Genomic DNA, 20,516 nt, shown 5'->3' with positions numbered 1-20,516 from the left:
ACACAAAAAGAAACCACATTTACAAACATTGGATGAATTTTAATATTTACAACCTATATAAGTTAACCTACATTATTCCAACTGTGATACCACTGCCATGCATGACATCAAAATGTCCAATAACAAGTCTTTGCAGTATCAAATTGCAAATACACATAAGAAAATAGACTCACACGAACTAACCTATATAAACTCAACTGTGGCATCACAGTCTTAAAATTGTGGCAAATTTAACGCTTTCAGGGTAATTAGAGAATCAGCCACCGACGCAGATAACACCTAGGTAGCAAGAACAACATATAAAACTTAAGCATACAGATAAGCACACTAGCTAAGCTAAATTGCCTAACCAGCTGCCAGCAAGCTACTAACCAGCTACTAGTGAGCTTCTAATCAGCTACTAGTAAGCTTCTAACCAGCTACTAGCAAGCTTTTAACCAGCTACTAGCAAGCTACTAACCAGCTACTAGCAAGATACTAACCAGCTACTAGCAAGCTTTTAACCAGCTACTAGCAAGCTTCTAACCAGCTACTAGCAAGCTTTTAACCAGCTACTAGCAAGCTTTTAACGAGCTACTAGCAAGCTTCTAGCCAGCTACTAGCAAGCTTCTAACCAGCTACTAGCAAGTTTCTTCTAAACAATTACTGCTGTACTAGTGCTACTAATGCAGGAATAAAACGCTAAACTCACTTGTGAAATGATATATCATTAATTCTCCGTGTTTCAAGGTTGTCGTAGTGGTAGCAATTAATGGCAAAACACTAATTTCCAGCGGATAAATTTTTTTTCTTGTATTAACTATGATCTGCCATTTCACTTATTACAGCCGGAAGACTATGTAGCATTGTTCAAGATGGCGCTCAAATTGTCGCACGGAAGTTCATTGGTTTAGATAGGCCAATGCCATTCCAGGAGTAGTATAATTTAGCGGATAACCCTACCGTAGAGCTGGCAACAGCTACACTCAAGAACGGGCCGATTTTAACCCATTTAATCGTTTTGTTGGAAGTATAATGTCATCATTTTAGACGTCTGCTATCTGTTTGTTTTAGCTCTGTTTCTGGATTCAAAGAGTTTAAATGGCTTTAATAGATGTCCTAGACACTGCAGAATGTGTCTTATTGTCGGTGCCAAAGTCCATTACTTCCATCTGCCTTCCATTCATTATTTTTACAGGTGGTTTCAATGGTGTTGCTGCCATTTCATTATTATTATATGTGTATCCCAAGGTTGCTACTCTGACAGAAACACCCACCTGGCTAGGCCCAGACTCAAATATTGTACCCCCAATCACCTGGTTAGTCAATTTGAAATACACCCCCTAAACACTGGGAGTTCCCTAGAGGGCGCCCAAGTTCCACACCCCTCTAAACATCCAATATGATTCAGTGGCTATAAAAATAATTTCCGCCAGGCCTATAGCATATGTATCCCCTATGTATCTAGGGGAACACCTTATCAGGCCAATCAATGAAAGAAATTGTTCAGCAAAACTTAGTAATTTAGCTTGTTTTTGACCTCAAAATCACCATTGAACAGTATGAAAAAAGCTATGAGAAACATGGGCCCTTTCACTAGCTTGCCTGTGGAAACCCCCTCCCCCCTTAAAATAGCAAAATCACTGACAGTGCTCCATGGCCTGAAAACTCCCCCTAAAACGTGATTTTGGGCCGAGCCTAATGGGCCTTTTGGGGGAGTATCAAGCCTGGGCTGTGTATTAAGTATTATGATTATTATTACTTACTACTAATACGACTACTAGTCTACTAGTATTACTTTAGTATTAATTATTACACATTCATCCATTGTTACCACTGCTGACCACCATTTACTCCTCTCAACCGCTCTCACTACTACTACTATTTTTATTACTATGGAGTAGTTTTAGTAGTTGTTGTTTCTCAAATAACGATTCAATAATAATAATTATTATTATTAAAAAAAATATTTCATGTATTTATTGAATTATTTATAGCGTGTTGCTCGACTCTCACCAATCAGAACACTAATTAATATTGTTGTTATTGTAGCTATGTTTTAAACGATTGATAGCAAGAGTAATATGTGATCTCTGCTTTGTTGCAAACTACTTTTGTCTTACTTTTTTCAGCTACAGATGACAGGCGACAGATGCCGTTTATTAGTTGGAAGAAATATTACTTGTGTCACTTATTGTGCTATTGATAACAAAAATGTGATGATAATAATAACTAAATGATAAAAGGTGATGACAATAATGGCAGTAAATGAAATTGTCACATTTGTCTGCTTCTCAATTTTTTCCCACATCTGGATGAAATTAGTTGCTTGCCAAAAAAGAAACAAAAGATTTTTGTAGACAACATGAGCATGCAGCTATCCAAAATTATAGTGTGAATTAGTGACAATCAACAGTATGTTCTTTTTTTACCAATTTCAGGCGTGTGCTCGCAATTTCCTCTTTACATAGTTGAGAGCAGATACATCTTCTCCTTCCACACAATATCTTCTCCAAAGGTTGGGCAGTTGTAAAAATTTTTAAAACAGACCAGTCTAGTTTTGCTCTCTACTTCATTGATGATATCATTTGAATTGCAGCATGTTGTTTTAACCAAAACCATGCCAAACTTTTGTGCTGCATTTGGCTGTGGCAGCAACTTTTTTAAAGCCCTTGACAAATCTCACCACAGGTTTTAGAAACATTTCACATACGTTTTTAAATGATGTGATAGGCGTCTTAACAAAACATGTGTTACTATTTTTAACTTTACACAAGTACTCGGTATTGGTTGCAGGTTTTATCCTGACCCAGTCGCTTCAGCGTCATGGGTAAAAGTGCCGAGTCACAAAGGTTCACTCCAAGTGAATTGTTTACTAAAACTACTGTGTAGTAATAAAAAATGGTAGTAGTGGTGGGAGTGGTCGAGAGGAGGAAGTGATAGTAGTCAGCAGTGGTAACAATGGGTGAGTGTGTAATAATTAGTACTCAAGTAGTACTAGTAGATTAGTAGTCGTAGTAGTGATAAGTAATAATAATCATAATCTGTAATATAATAATAATGAAATGGCAGCAGCATCAGTAAATCCACTTATCAGATTAGTGAATGGAAGGCAGATGGAACTGATAGATTTTGGCAATGATATATACTCTAATCGTCATTGCCATAATTCATTGTCTAATGTGTATAACTATTACTTACTCTTACTTGATAGTAATAGTACACTTGTAATTAGCCCCAGGGGCCTTGAGAAAGTGCCCCTGGGGCACTTTCTCAAGGCCCCTGGGGCTTCAGAAAGTCACCTGTTGAAGAAAAAGAATGGATCCCCTGTTCCCCTGTATTTTAGATGTGTTTTTTGTTGTTTAGCCAGCATTTTTGCTTCTGCAAAGTTTTGCTACTTTACAGAAGCAAAACTTTGGTTTTGCTTCTGTAAAGTAACTTCAGTAAAGCTACTCTTTAATTTCTTCTTCTGGATTCAAGCGATTGTAAACCTAGCTTTTCATGGGGTGTTGATGACACATTCTCTACCTTTAAGATTGGCTATGAATCGTGTTGCTCGGTTTTGAACCATTTCCAAGCTGTGTACTGTCTGTCTGTCACTCGGATCCCATACTGTACAAGCATATTCCAGCACAGGATGACACAAAGCTGTATAAGCAAGTTGTTTAGACTGATGGTGCATCGTCTAGAGTGTGTTTGATGCATACAAGAACTTGGAAGCTTTGTTGGTTTTCTCAGTAATGTGTGCATCAAAGTGTAGGTTGGACTGTAAGGTGACACCAAGATATTTTATGGTATCAACACATGTAAGAGTCCCATCACCCAGTAAATATTGTGGCAGTTGTTGCTCCAAGTTTCCAAATATTATCAGTTCACACTTGGCTGAGTTGAAGGGCATTTTCCATTTAGTTGACCAATCATAAACTGCATTAATATCAGGTTGAGAATTTCTTTGGTCTTATGCAAAATTTACTTCTGAGTAAAGCAGTGTATCATCCGCGTACAGACTGACTTTGCAGTCCACAGCTACAGGCAGATTGTAGATATAGATAAGATACAGTGTGGGTCTCAGGACAGAGCCCTGCGGCACTCCTGTAGTTACTGGGAGCTGAGAAGATGATGTTCCTCAAAGCACTACAGCTTGGTTGCGGTTTGTTAGAAAATCTTGAACCCAATTTGCTATTTGGGGATGAAGTAATTCGACTTGTCGTATTTTAAGCATAAGCAGTCGGTGTGGCACTTTACCAAACGCCTTTTTGAAATCAAGGGCAACAGTATGGGTACAGGACCGAGTCTCAGCAGTCTTAACTAAGTCATAATACGTAGAGCACAGCAGCTGCTGTGTCTCACATGAGCGACCTGAGCAGAAACCATGCTGGCGATTATGCAGAACGTTATCAAGAACAACATTTAGATAGTGGAGAACAATAAGCTCTGGCATTTTACAAAAAATGCTAGTGCGGGAGATTGGTCTAAAATTTGATGTTTCATCAATTGGACCTTTGTTGTGAATTGGGGTGACATGAGCAGACTTCCACCAATTGGGCAGCTTGCCACTATCAATGAAAACTTAGAATATGTGTGATAGACACTGTGCAGTAATGTCTGGGGCTATTAGCATCTCACACTTTCTTACATTATCTGGTCCAGGAGATTTATTATTTTTCAAATTTTTGATGAGTGTTCTTACTCCTTTCTCTGTAACTTCCATAGTTTTTTGCGGTACGTCCATCAAGGGGGGATTTGATATTAGCTCGTCTTGGCAGAACTGCTCATGAAAAAAAGAGTTTAAAGTTTCTGCACACATTTTCTCATCACTAGTAGTGAGACCATTCGGTAAATTCAATGACAATAGGATGGATTTGGAGGTATTTTGAGACTGTCTGACATGCTTATAGAAAGGTTTGCAGTTACACTTTTTAAAGAGGCTTACAGACTTTATATAAGAGATAGTCTTTCTTGAGTTTTTTTCAAAACCTTTTCATTTTCCTGTCTCTCCTGCTGGTAACGACAAAAAAAGAATGGATCCCCTGTTGCCCTGTATTTTAGATGTGTTCTTCGTTGTTTAGCCAGCAGTTTTTCCCTATGCTTGTTTAGCCATTTTGGCCGACTGTTTTGAGCTGAGAGTGTCTTAGTGGGTAAATGTAATGCGACAGCTGATTGAAATGAACTAGAAAAAAAGATCCTCGTCGCCTCCACATCATCCATAGTAGACAGTTGTTGTTCTACCAACTTCATATCATTTTCAAAAGCTTCAACATCCGCTTCACAAAAAATACAAATTGTTAATTCATAACTAGTTTTACAAATTTTAGAATTCTGCACTGAAATGCAAATCGCAGCTGTGACCATAAAATGATTACTAAGCCCAGGCATAATAATGTCTGTAACGGTGACACATGCAGCATTGTTAGTATACAGGAGATCAAGTGTGTTATCAAGTGTATTAAACACATTCTGCAGTATCTAGAACATGTATTGAAGCTTTCTGGATTTGGATATCAAGTTTAAACAAACAGAAAACAAACATGCAACTTACGGTTTAGAATGGTGACGTCGTTTCTCCAACAAAAGGATGAGATCAAAGTGTGTCAACAAAAAGTGGATCAAGATTGGGCCACCCATTGAACTCAAAACCCCTGGGGTTTTAAGTTCAATGGGTTTAAGTTCAAAACAAAACTCAAACTACACCAACTATCCTCTGACCAATAATACCATTCACCATATAGCCTTACCTATTTTAACCATTTTATATTACACTTTGTTTTCATAACTAGAAAACTGTTGTCATAGATATGTATACTATTTTCACTGAGCTATTATTTGTCCACTTTTTGTTTGAACAATACTCATATCAATCCTCAAGCTTGCGTTTTACATATTTTATGCATTCAGTTCTAATATTATTATATTAGTTAGAATACTCACTAGTTTTTTAGTTAGACTATAGTTTCTTTGCGGTCCTTTTTATTTTTTTGTTGTACACCGCTTTTTAGTTAGTTTACTTGCCGTGGTACCTTGTGGAAAACATATTGTAAAATATGACTATTGATTACCACAAGAAAGATTGCTCATATATAATGGGCCCACCCTCAATAGCCTGTCTTGACAAACTGTTGTTTTAGCGGAGTTGTCCCCCGTCGCGCGGGCGAGCAACACAACAGCTTGTCACACAGTCACAAGACCTACTGCACCGATGCATCAGCTGCACTTATAGGGAGTTGTTTTCTTCCATCTATGCGACTTGGTTGCGATGTTATGTCGGTCGCTCTGTTGTATTATGGGATTTGTTAGGCTCAGGCTATATTGGTGTCTGAGCTCAAGGCAGTACAGATGGTCTTGGTAATTACGGTGAGTGCATAAAGCTGGATAAAGCAGGTGAGAATTACATTAAATTTATACGAGTGGGGTAGAGTGGACTTGTGGGGGAGATAACTCTATGGGCTAACCCTCAAGCGTAGCAGAGTTGTTCCGTTAGGCCATCTCTATAATAGTGACAAAAACATATTTCTATGTCAAGGTCATTAATTAATCACGACCTTAACAAATTTAAATCGCTAAATGGTTTAAAGGCATTATGCCATAAATTATAATTTTTATACTACGTAAATAGACTGCCTAACAATACATCTTTTGGTGTATTTATTGTATGAATAATCTGCATCATTCAAACCTTCACAAAGTATACGGTAAAAGCGTTTGACACACTTGCAGATAGACGTTCGAAAATAAGACAAACTCTTTTATACCGCATTTTGTCTAATGAAGAAAACCATAAGTGTGTAGTTGTTACTAGTTAGATAGTAGAAGATTATTTATTCAGGACGTGAACACTGATAATAAAGAAGTAGCCATTGCCGTTGTCACGAGCGTAACTGTCTGTATTTACATGACGTCCTTTTAACACAAAAACCGGAGGTACACAACTCCTAGTATTATACAATGCAGTGTAACATAACACGAACACAGCACATCTCTTTTCCTAAGTATGTTTGAGGCAATGAGTAAAACAGATTATGCCTGTAAAATGAGTAAAACCAAACATGAGTAACAAAGTGATATAACTAACATGACTAGCAAGAGAAATGCACTGCGTACTGTAAGCAACTAGCTACAGAATGAATAACATATTTAAGCTATAATCTGACTGACTGGCGATGCCTAGCATTCTTCAATCAGTTGATGTAATGGTTTGATTGTACGACGAGGTCTCGAAGTCGTAGGCGTGCTATCCATACTTTGGGCACAACTTGACAGAGAACTGTGTGAATCCGGATTGTCAGGTATTGAATTGTCAGTATTGGGCGGAGAGTCAATAAGTGCTGTTCGGTTTCGGCGAATTTCGCTACCTGCAGATACTATGTACATGCGGTTAGGTAACACCTCCTTCACTTGTCCATATCGTTGTAAATCACGTACAAATAAGGTGCTACCTTTTCGTAAGGTAGGCAACTCTTTAACCTGTTGTGATCGGTCATGTCGCTCTTTCATTTTCACCTTGTATTCCTCATTGACAGACTGGAATGCTTTGTGATCTACCTGGCTGGTTGTGTGATAGTGAATTTGAGCAACCTGTGTACGAAGACTACGGTTAATTAGCAACTCAGCGGGTGATCTTCCTCCATGTATCGGCGGTGTACGATAAGCTAGAAGTCCTAGGTACAAATCTTCAGATTTCTGAAGTATGGACTGTATAGTCTCAACCATTCGTTCTGCAGCACCGTTGGCTCTGGGATACATAGGCGATGAAGTTACACTTTGAAACTTGTAGGTTTTTGCAAAGTCTCTAAAATCTTGTGAAGAATATTGTGGTCCATTATCAGACAGAACCATTTCGGGTACTCCGTGCCTGACAAAAATGCTTTTCATCTGGTTGATTACACGTTTGCTGCTTTCATTGGGTAGTAGGGCTGCCTCTGAGTATCGAGAGTAGTAGTCAGTCACGAGTAGATATGGCTTTCTATTGTGATAAAATAAGTCGGTGCCTACTATCTGCCATGGTGGGCTAGGAGTGGCTGTAGGTAGTAAAGGTTTTTTAGTGACAGGAGCGGTCTCTTTACATACCCTGCAGTTATTAATCATTTACTCTATCTCTCTTGCCACATTTAGCCACCAAACGCATCGACGTGCTCTCTCGGTACATTTATTTAATCCTAAATGCCCTTCATGCAGGTTGGCTTAAGTTTCCAGACGTTCTGTTTGTGGAATAATTATGCGGCTCTGTTAAGTCAACAAATCATTGCACAGCGTAATATACCCTCTGTTTTCAAAGTATGGTTTGATTATGGAATCGATACTGGACAAATAGTGTGGCCACCCAGAGGTTACATACTTCTTGACCTGGCATATCACTTCGTCCGCTTCTTGAGACAGCCTAAGCTTTTCGACATGCATATCTGTACTTGGCATGAGCATAGCTTGACGAGAATACGTATCTACTTCCTCTACAAATAGAGTATCATTCTCTGTGGGAATGGCGCACGGGTATCTCAACACTGCATCAGCAGAAACATTCTCCTTACTGGGAATATGCTTTATCTGGTATTTGAAACGTATTAGTTTTAGCCTGAATCGTTGTATTCGAGCTGGCAGTTTACTGATTTCCTGATCTCCAAGCAGTGACACTAAAGGCTTGTGGTCAGTCTCTATTATAGTAAGGTCAAGTATACCAATGATATATCGAGCAAACCTTTCTGCGGCCCAAGTAACTCCCAATGCCTCCTTCTCTATTACGGCATATTTACGTTCAGTTTTGGACAGAGATCGGCTTGCGGCAGCTACTAGTCGACCGGTGCCATCTGACTGTTTTTGACTCAAGACAGCTCCTAACTCGTAATCGGACGCATCCGTTGACAAATATGTCTCTTTATCTGGGTCACGCGGGGCAAGAATCGGTGTAGATTTAAACTCCTCTTTCAGACCATCAAACGCTTTTTGCTGGGAATCATTCCATATCCAACAACTCTTTTTTTCACAAGAGCTCTCGGAGCGGTTGGCTGATATGAGCTACAGCAGAACTAGACTTGCCATATTGGTTGACTATGCGTAGGAAGCTCCTAACATCACGTACACGCGTTGGTGTCGGAAAGTCAAGCAATGCAGATATTCTTTCACCTGCGTGAATACTACTAGCGTCAATGCGATACCCTAAATACTCTACTGATGTTTTCTTTAGAGCACACTTGGCATGATTTAACATTAGACCAGCGTCGTGCATGCGGCGTAGCACTTGCGATAAACGGGGGTTATGCTCTCTCTCGTCATTACCCATCACTAATACATCATCTATATGTACTACGACACCTGCGATATCTTCTAATATTTTTTGTCATTTCTCTGCAGAATATTTCTGGAGCTGATTTTAGTCCAAATGGCAATTTACGGTAGTAGAAACGTCCAAATGGTGTCAAGAAAGTGGTGAGATGTTGGGATTTGGCAGACAATGGTATTTGCCAAAATCCGCAGTTGGCATCTAGTTTTGAAAATATGTGACCACCATTAACTTTTGACAGACTGTCCTCGACGGTTGCCATGGGAAAAACTTCACGTTGTACGTACTTATTTAGCTGTGTAAAGTTTGTGCAAATACGAACACTCTCCTGTTTAGGTACAATGACCATCGGTGCACATCATTCCGCAGGCTGTTTCGCTTCTACAATAACACCTAAAGATTTCATACGCTCTAACTCTAACTTAGTTTTGTCAAGTAATGGAAAGGGTACGGCTCATGACACGAATACACTGTACGGCTTGGCATCGTCAGTCAGTCTGATTTCACATCAACATTATCAACATTACAGGCAAGCAAACCAAGACTTTGACATGCAAATTTGCTCAATAGGTTCACATCTTGATTATGCACAACGTAAATTGTTTCTGATATAGATTTGTTACCGTGTGTAAGAATTGCATCAGTTTGACCAACACAAGGTATTTCTAAGTTACCAGGACCTCGTAGTCTCTTAGTATTGGGCTGCAATGGAGCGGATATAGCATTTGGTCCACACACAGTTGCTGCAGCACCAGAATCTAGTTTAAATGTTGTTGTATTGGTATGTCCCTGTATGTCAATGGCTAGTTTGGCCATCCATGGTTTACTACCATTTCTATCGCTGTTCTTGATTTTTCCAGTAAACAACTCGACTTCAGTCCCAGATTTTCCAGAGAAGCACATTTGCTTCCAATGGCCTCTCTTGCCGCATGCAGTACATGTAGATCTCAATGCTGGGCAGGAGTCTCTGGAATGTGGGGCTTTTCCACAGCATTGACATCGGTCTTTAGGGATAGATGAGGCAACCCTATAATTTGCAGAAGTGTTGTCAAAGCTATTGGCGTGTCCTTGGGTTGTCGGCCTGTGTCTAACATTACCAGTATTCGATGATTTGTGTCCTTTTAAGTAAGAGTTTCGGTTTGAGCTAGATGTGTCATTCTTTCGGCTATGTTGTGGCTGTCGTGAACTGAATTTGTTGGCATGTACATCTACAGCTGATCCCCTGACTACTGACTATGCTTGTTTAGCTGATTCAAAGCATCTAGCTATCATCACTGCGTCATCTAACGTCAGATCTGCATCGGCTTGTAGTTTTTCACTCAACTTGTCTTCAGTAACGCCCACTACTAATCTGTCACGTATTAGCTCTTCCCGTAGATCTCTATAGTCACAAAACTCGGCTTGGCGATATAGATTGTGAATAAACACATCTATAGAATCACTACCTTGTGTCAGTTTGTTGAATTTAGCTCTCTCAACAATGAGATTTCTCCTAACTCCTAACTAAGTATTCATTGAATGCATCAATCACAGAATCGTAGTCAGTTTCTTCTATTCCACGGCTAAGCACTACATCTTCTGCTTGCTCCCCTAACATATAAATAAGAGTGTTAATCTGTTCATGCTGAGGACTAGTATCCAAACCGCTCGCTTCTCTACACCTCCTCCATCTACTATACCATCTCGTCCAACCGGCAGGTTCTGCAAAGTCAAATTTGTCAGGCGGGTACAGCTTGGGTGCAGAATAATGCACTCTTAATGGCTCCACCGTTCGTTCATCAGCATCACCGGCTTCCCCCTCTTCGTCAGACATGATACAAACACTGCTGCCACCATGTGTAGTTGTTACTAGTTAGATGATAGGAGATTATTTATTCAGGACGTGAACACTGATAATAAAGAAGTAGCCATTGCCGTTGTCACGAGCGCAACTGTCTGTATATACATGACGTCCTTTTAACACAAAAACCGGAGGTACACAACTCCTAGTATTATACAATGCAGTGTAAGATAACACGAATATAGCACAATAAGGCTTTATCAAGCTCATATGATGAACTTATACAAGACCACCCTACTGAAATGGTGACAACTAGGGCTGAGGCAAGGGGAGAACCTCCTACAATACTCGCCAACAAATCGGTGTATCATAACAGCTTCTTACTACCAACTGTCAGAGAACATAAATCAAAGATTGCTTGCTAACTGCTTTTGTAACATACTGATGCTTCTAACATGCTGCTATAACATATAGTCGTGACATAGTAAGACGCTACTGATAAATGCTGGCTAATGACTTTAATTTATGACGCGCACCACTTGTTCCTGCTTTAGTGTGTCCGAAAGAGGAAGAGAAAGAGCGTAAATTAGAAAATTATGCATAGAAAAACTATTTGTGACTTAGTAAATATCTGTGATTGAAAGCCTCAAGAGCAAATCAGCAGATGTAAGAAAGTAAACGGGAGTTAAATAGTACGCACAGACTGATGAATAACCAATTAGGTTCGTCATACGATATTGTTGCTGATAACTGTTGTTTCTAGGTGTAGACGTGGCTACCCACGACGTTTGCACTATAACAGTGATTATAGGTTTCTGTGTAAGATATAGTTTGACACTGTTAATAACCCTTAATTTGTCTATTTGACTTCATCGCCGATACCATTTATTCAAAACAAACAACAACCATGACATCCTGCTATTTGACAATAATTTGTATCTACAACAAACTGTTGGCTCCTGCAACGTTAAACAGGGCATGTTTAAACATGCTTGTTAAACATTGCAGAAGCCAAAAGTTTCTGAAAACTTTTCTCTGGAAACTTTTTATTTGGTTTATAAAGAGTTTTCAGAAAGATGTTTGAAATAAGATTGATCTTCTCATCATGACCATTATCACAGTTATCTTGACTATCTTGCAAATGGTATTATTCATATCCATTTGGCGTCCTTGTGTGTTGCAACCTATCCAAGAAGAAATATTTTTACTAAATAACCAATTATGGCGGCATAATGTTTTTGAGACTCCATTGTTTGTAAAGAATAGGAGTGATTCTGACTATAAGACAGGGTTTTTCTAAGCGAATGAGAATTTTAGAGAGGATTATTGCTGAGAAAGTTATTCATGTTCTTCTCTGAATATGTGGTTTATGAGACTCACTCTACTTTACCTAAAAATGCCTACAAGCATTGTGCAAATACATTCACACTTCAACTAGATACAATCAATAAAAAAGTTAATGATTTAGTTGTAAAACTTACCTATCGCATCTGAACAAAACATCAGCAAATTATCATAATATGTTTGTTTTAACTCAAGCACAAAACACCAGATTGTACTTCTCATGGGGAAAAAAGTTTTTGAAAGATTCAATTTTCTTCTATACAGCTCATACAGTATTGTGGGCTCAACTTACTGATTTCAATTGTGGTAGAAACAGTGTGCATATGAACTGTATGAAAGTATATTTTTGTACAGGAGTGATAGTTGTTGACTTCTTTTGCTGTCATAGCTGATTCCTTTCCAAACTGACAGCTTCAAGCAACCTACCTGTAATGATTATATTCAAATCATACTGTTTACTGCAGTAGACACCCACAAACAATAATCAAACAAGGTACATGGTTGTGGCAGGTCAATAGTTTGATAAAAATATTTCTTCTGTTTTCTTGATCGAGTAAGCATTTGATTATTAATTGAAGGATAGAGTAAATGAGTTTGCTATTTTCTCACCTTGGTTTCTTCATGTGGTGTGAGATTCCTTGCAGCTTGAGAAGCACTTCGATTGATAATTTTGCTCACTAGCAAACCTTTTCCAGCACGTAGTGTTGTATTTGCATGAGTCAACAATGCAATGCAAGTTTTTGCGATGACTTCTATTGGTGTGCAATGGACCTTGTAGGCCCTATGTAAATAGTGTTCCATTGGTCCCAAAGCGTTGATTATGGGTTTTTCTTCCATTAGTAAGACTTATGAAAATGTGATACTGGATTGTAAAGAATTATGTAACCCGTGATAGCAAAAAGGTGAGACTCAAATTTCGGTAAGATTAGCAGCGCTATCCGGTGTGCCTGGGTAATAAAAAAGTTTTTGGTCAGAAAATTGATTTGTATTTAAAGCACATAAATTACATAATTTTTTTATTATATATTTCAATACATCAGAGTCTTGGCTTTCGAATGAGCTTATATTCAATACACAAAGAATAATAGAACTATGAAAAACAGGGTGTCAAAAGTATGTCCTGCAAAAAACACACTTGGTTCAGGTTCTCAAAATGTGATGTCACAATTATTATTTAGCCTTAGGTAGTCAATCCCTTTTGCTGCCATTGAAGCTGCGCTTTTCTGTGACAATCGGTGCTGTTAAACCCAGAGAGCGCTAATAATAAACTAGGATTCTAGATAATCAACAATGCCCAGGATCGTGCTAACGCCCGACCAATACAAACACATGTTCTGGGTTAATTAATTATGCTTCAATAAATGTACTGTCGTTGATAAAGGTAATGAAATCACATCGATTAAATTGTCACCTGCGGCTGCGTGGCCCTAGGACTATATGTCAATCGCACTTTCGCAAGATCGCGCAATCCTTGAAACTAATTAGTCTCAGTCGTGCCCCTCAACGTCACAATAAAATGAGAGGAATAGTGCATAATATCATCGGGAAAACATAGTATGGTGCTTGGAATCTGAGTTATTTATCATAGAAATATTCTGTACATGGAGAGCTAATGACACTGATTCCTTTGTCATCTTCATTGGTTCTCTGGAGTTGTCCTATCTTCGCCTGACACTAGCGTCATTATCGTAGTTGATAATAGCCTGTCTTGACAAACTGTTGTTTTTGCTGAGTTGTTCCCCCGTTGAGCGGGTGAGCAACACAACAGCTTGTCACAAGACGTGCTGCACCTGATGCATCAGCTGCACTTATAGAGAGTTGTTCTCTTCCATCTATGCGGCTTGGTTGCGAAGTTATGTCGGTCGCTTCATTGGTAATCATAACGAATTTCGTGCAAAAATCTATGTAGAAAAAATAAAAAGATAACGTTTAACCAGCGACCAGTCTCTGCGGTAAACTTTAGTAAAATTTAAGAATAAAATAAATTGAAAATAAAATCTATAAGAACAAATAAAACTGACTGAGCGCACAAATAACGACATGTTTAGTCGCTGTTGTTGCCTAAGTTCTCAAGTTCTACTAAAGTTTACCGCAGAAACTGGTGGCTGGTTAAACGTTATAATCTTGTTTTTTCTAGACAATTTTTTGCGCGAAATTCGTGGTTTACCAATGGAGCGACTGACATAACATCGCAACCAAGCCGCAGACGGAAGAGAACAACTGCCTATAAGGACAGCTGATGCATCAGGTGCAGTACGTCTTGTGACAAGCTGTTGTGTTGCACGCCCGCTCGACTGGGGGACAACTCCGCAAAAACAACAGTTTGTCAAGACAGGCTAAGTTGATAAATCGCTGGCTGAGTTCTCAAACCAGTCATGTGGGACACAAAGCTAAATTCACAAAATGGATTACAAGTTTTGGTCTTCTGTAATTCCATTTTAATATTAGTTAGAATTTTAAAAATTGCAGTTGCCTCGGTTTCAATATCGGAATCGGTATCGGTGTCGATATGGGTGTTAAGTATCTGAATCGGTATCGGCCGATCTTTTCTTAAAAAATCGGAAACTTCAGATACTTTTTGCAGATCAACTATATCGCAGAAAACCGTATTTTAGCCTGCTACACTAATAAAAAATCATCAGCTGCAAGTTCCTTACTTTTACCTAATGAATTCCAGGCGTGTCACACAATCTATTTCATGTCTATAGCCTGATAAACATCAACACTGCTGAGGAATCCTTTGGCTTTAGTCAGGACGTAATCACCAAGTGCAGTATTTCCCAATTACAGCGATATGATTTATTGTAGCCAATCACGATCAAGAGACCCATGATGGAAAACAAGAATGCGGTGTAATGTTTCCATGTACTAGCATTACGAAAGTAATTTGAGCAGTCGATGCATAAAGTTATTTATCTCTCTTGATCCTGATGATATGATGTATCGAGTGCATTGCATAAAATAACCTCAGTGGCTTATCGGTATTTAGCCTGTCCTCCATCATCTGTGGCAAGTGAATCCTTCTTCAGTACGACTGGCTATACCGCTAGTGATGGAAAATGAGGACGTCTCACTGAGGTAATTGAATCACTAATGGTAATTTAGAGAAACATTTATTTGCTCTAAACTTGTACAGGTGCATCAGTTAGTTCAGCAGTAGAAGACAGACTTCATTATCACAGAGAAAGCTGTACCACTAACAGTAATTACCATTATTAATAGCAGATTACAAGAAACATGGACTATTTTGTTCACAGGTTTCCTTTGGCGGGATATTGCCAAAGCCGAGGCCGGGCCGTCGTCTACACACACAGAAAAAGAACAAAGGCCCACGTAGTTATGAGCAAAAACAAAAGTATCCACCCAAATATCTCACCAATCCGATGAGCCGCACACACAAAAACTAAACCAATCGACAGAACCACCCATCATGTCAAAATATTCCAAGTTTCAAGTCATGTCTTGCACAACTCACCTTACGGTTTCTCAAAACTTGTCCTAAAGTCCCTATTAATTTGAGACTGTCCAATTGCTGTTTTAGAAATAGTCGCCGCTAGCCTAGCCTAACGTCCTAATTCAACATCTCAGTAACTATCGGGGCATTGCTGAATGCTCCCGAACTTTTTGATTCCCTCTTTTAGCAATGCCCCGATAGTTAGTGAGATGTTGAATCAGGACGTTAGGTTAGGCTAGCGGCGACCATTTCTAAAACAGCAATCGGACACTCTCAAATTAATAGGGACTTTGGGACAAGTTTTGAGAAAGCATGAGGTAAGTTGTGCAAAACATGACTTGAAACTTGGAATATTTTGACATGATGGGTGGCTCTGTCGATTGGTTTAGTTTTTGTGTGTGCTGCTTATCGGATTGGTGAGATATTTGGGTGGATACTTTTGTTTTTGCCCATAACTACGTGGACCTTTGTTGTTTTTTGTGTGTGTAGACTACGGCCCGGCCTCGGCTTAGGCAATATCCTGCTAAAGGACACCTGTGGTTTTGTTACTAATGCACGGTATGTCAGTATGTGAATATACATTTATATACGAGACATGTATATCTTTTTTCCATAAATACAAACAAATAAATGCATCAATATTTATATTTTCTTGTACATTATATTTGTATAATAGAATTAACAATTGTCTATGCAACACAAAAGATTTGAATCGGATTATTTTTCAATAAGAATCGGTATATCGGATCGGTATCTGAATCGGTTGGTGAAGTTAGAATCGGGGCATCTCTATTAAAAATCTAGTAAACAATATCCTGACAAAAATGATAATGAATAAATAAAATATTTTTATCCTATCAGTATTCATTTTGGCTAAAACTCATTTTCATAATTCCAGTTGACTGGTTTGTTCACAAACTAGTTTAGAAGTTAGAGCACAAAGCAGCCAACTGGTATATCATTGAAGCATAACAATCTGACTGAGGATACACAAGTGCATAAAATTACATTGGTTTATAGCGTACAAATATGGTATTTGCTTTCTCTATATGAACAACCAGATAGTTTTACAACAGTAAAGTATATAAGCACAAGTTTATGATAGTAAACTGAGTCTATTTTAGGAGTGATTTCATGTATGATTTGTCTGCTTCTGCCATAAAAGGAAGCATTGACTCGACATCTCTCACTTTTGCTTCAGCTAACGTTATCACCCTTTTGTTTTCTGGAGCATTGGCTAATCTGATCTCAGATGAGGATCCTCATGACTTATAACAAAACTCAATTTTAGAGTAGGCTTATTCCAGTGCTTATGATGAGAAACATTTTGAGGTTTAGCTGCACGGTTAACAAGCTTATTTACCTTTGTGTAGCGTACCAGATTGTAATGTCCTGTTTTTGTCATTTCACTATACTTTTTGATGTGCTTTGTTTCCAAAGATGGCCTTTCATAGTTTTTTATTGTTTGGTTTTACATTGAGTAGGTGGCGAATGAGGGAGAGTGGACTGTAGATGTCATGTGGTGTGAAGCTTTTTCGATCACACTATGACCAAAATCGATTTTCTGTATTGAGCTGTGTCCAGACTCGCAATATTTCTGCGTTATCTACACTAGTGTGTCATGATTTTGCACAAACTGTTGCAAAGCATAATACATGACACTGTTTCTGTTCTGTGGGATGCAGCTATCAGACCAAAAGATAATATTTTGAGTGCTGGGATGGTCAGACATTGCTTTCTCTAAAATAGCAATCAGCGCATTTGCTATCACATTCCCACTTTGACCTGACAGGGTCTCACTCAAAATGCTACAGTATGTTTTCTTAATACTCTGAATAATCTCTATAAAATTATATGTTATGAGCTTTCTCTTGTAAAAACAAAAAGAAAACCTGGCATTTTGTCAATGCAAATATGTTCTCTAAGTCAAAGGATATCACCAATGTGTTTGTCTCAGCTAGTTTTTGATATGTCCCTTTCTTCTCGCTGATTGCTATAACCAGTTTCCTGTAAGGTTGTTACTCTTTTTTCTCTTCTTCGTTTATAGAGCCATGGGCTTTCTTTTACTCATATAATTCGCACCTGTCGCGTTGATCCTTCTTGAGTTTATGAAAGTCTATTTTAACCTCTCATTAAAAACTTTTCTGCTTTTCCACTCCAGGCCTAGATCTTTTTGATTGTTTATTTGTTTTTGATAATACAGCTTGTACATTTCAGCTATTGATAGATCTGGGTCCAAATAATCTTTCTTGGAATCTGCTCGATAGTAATCCGATTCCACCTTTGGAAAACTTTTGATGTGTTTTTCTATGTCTTAAAGAGTAATTACAGAATTTTTTGTACCATTAAATGGTCGTTTGTATTCACTAGCATCAGGTAAATTTGTGACTGGATCTCTTTTTTGCCATGAAAACCGAATCCTCTTGATTTATCAATATGTAATGTTTTACATAAAAGTTTTTGCAGACCTGAATGTCATGTCCATGAACAGGCAAGTAATATTTGATGAAGCATGTTTTGGTACCTTTGTAGTCTTTTCGCTTTCTAGAGTTGGTTTGTTCTATTTATAGTGGTGGTTGGAAAAAAGTTCTGTAGGCCATTCCATTCTTGTTTCCAGAATGAATCATAAATTTTGTCTCAATCTTGTTGAGTTAATTTTTGTTAGCATTTGAACTTGCATCTGGAATGATCTACTGCTTTCACTGTTTGCCTAAGAATAGCTTTACTCCTTTTCCACCTAAGAATGGCTTTTGTCTGAAACCAAGACTACAAAGGAAAAGGGAATTTCCTCAGTAAAAAAAAACTTTACCTATAACTGATAAAAATAAAACAAATCATCTTAACCGTTTAGTAATGAATTTTTTAAGTTGTGTCAGGATTTTACGGGCACCCTGTATATAGTCTGCATTGAACAAACCAGTTGAGGGGTTTGAGCTCTAACAAGATTGTGGAATAAAACCACTTAGCTGATTTGTATGACTGATATCTCAGAGAAAAACAAAACCTTGGCAAAGAAAATTTGTCCATACGTTTGTAACCCTGTAAACACCCAAAAAATGCAAATATCTCAATTTTTTTGTTTTCGCAGTTAACTGATTTGAGAACTGAGACAGCGAAATATAAGCGGTAAGCAATAAAATAGGCGGTAAGAGCACGCAACACCGCATATGAAAATTGTGACTTCACAATTTCTGAGCCTATGCCAGTAAACATTTCTGCGGTAGAGCTCTGGGGAAATCCTATAAACACCAACCAATGTCTGTCTCACCATGACAAACAATAGCTCATTCGAAAGCCAAGACTCTGATGTATTGAAATATACAATAAAAAATTATGTAATTTATGTGCTTTAACATATAACAACATTTGCCATTCTAACTTTCAAACTATATATCATGAGAAACGTTTTTTGTGCAGGTCAAATAATTAAAAAAAAATAAAGCAACTACGAAAAGGTTTAAATGTGAAATAATTAGCAAGTAATAGCGAAGTTAAGTCGGTTTTGCTACGATTACAATAAAAGATGATTTGGTAATGATACAATTAATACGAACTGAAAAAGCAAAATGAAAATCCTGAATATGTAGAATTAATTATAACAATTCTTGCATAGGATTGTGTATGTGTATAAAAAAGGTTACTGTTCCACCAGAAGTTATCCATCAAAACTTTGAATACGACGATACTGATACCTCCCGATACCGGTAAAAATGAGATATCGTACTGTTTTTGTCTGACTGAACGGAGAGATAATGTCGAGGCTTTTTCCACGGAGATGATGTAATTGTCCGCGTGAGAAGGAGTGGCCTTGACCCCAGATATAGTTATAAAACCTTACAAAAAATATTTCTTAACAGGGGCATCGTAATGCGTGGCCGCATTGGTAAAATAATCAGCGTGCGCTATATCTATAGCCGGAATGTCAGACAGATCCACATACTTTGAGAAATATATATATAGATATAAAATATTTACTGCTACTATTAGCATCAACGACAGCCTCAGCTGAACATTACCGGAAACAGGCTAATGACCCAACTGCTATGAATGCACCTAAATAACCCAAGTACACTATTAACAATGTCCTTGATTTGGGTCTACAATTATATAATAGCAGTAGCTGATTTGGCGAATTGTTCATAATGTAAGAACAATATTATTTTTGTAATTCTACCCACCATTATTTGGCTAGTTATTTCCAGCTTATCAACTAAAGCAGCGATAGTGAACCGGATTAGTAATTACTGGGCCAAACATGTAAGTGGTAAGTGATAAAGCGGTAAGCTTCTATAGACTCCATTTTCTGCCACTTGTTCACATTTGATGGTGTTTGGAAACCAGACTATAAACTGCATGCAACGGTTTATGGGGATTTTTGCTGAAATTCTTTGGGCCAAAATGCACATTTGCCGAAAGGCCATTGAAGCCTTTTGTTGAAGTGTAGTTGTGGTCAAAAATGTAGATTCTTAGTCAAAACTACAGCTATTTAGTTTTATACAATATTGAACAAATTGTTATTAATTATAATATTAATAGTAAGTTGTTACCTGTTAGCTAAATTTATGTTTAACCTAGTGTTAGTTTAGCTTTATAATTGTGTTCTATCTCTAACAGTTGAACATATGCTATGCTATAATTCCATACCATGAAAATACACAATTTTGATACACATGCAACTTTTGTTTATA

General features: G+C 38.0%; 1 protein-coding gene across 1 annotated transcript in view; it reads left to right on the top strand.

Annotated features, from left to right (window-relative positions):
• The first annotated feature begins 6,572 nt into the window (after nt 1-6,572).
• Nucleotides 6,573-20,516, top strand: part of LOC137401531 (protein N-lysine methyltransferase METTL21D-like) — a 36,106-nt gene continuing 22,162 nt past the window's right edge. Inside the window, exon 1 of the mRNA XM_068087931.1 lies at nt 6,573-6,668. The gene's annotated coding sequence lies outside the window, so the exon portion shown is untranslated. The remainder of the gene's footprint in view (nt 6,669-20,516) is intronic.

The sequence above is a fragment of the Watersipora subatra genome, chromosome 8, assembly GCF_963576615.1.
Source record: "Watersipora subatra chromosome 8, tzWatSuba1.1, whole genome shotgun sequence".
Taxonomy (NCBI): Eukaryota; Metazoa; Bryozoa; class Gymnolaemata; order Cheilostomatida; family Watersiporidae; genus Watersipora; species Watersipora subatra.
The sequence above is the reverse complement of the archived record's forward strand: the minus strand, read 5'-3'. Positions and strand labels throughout refer to the sequence as shown.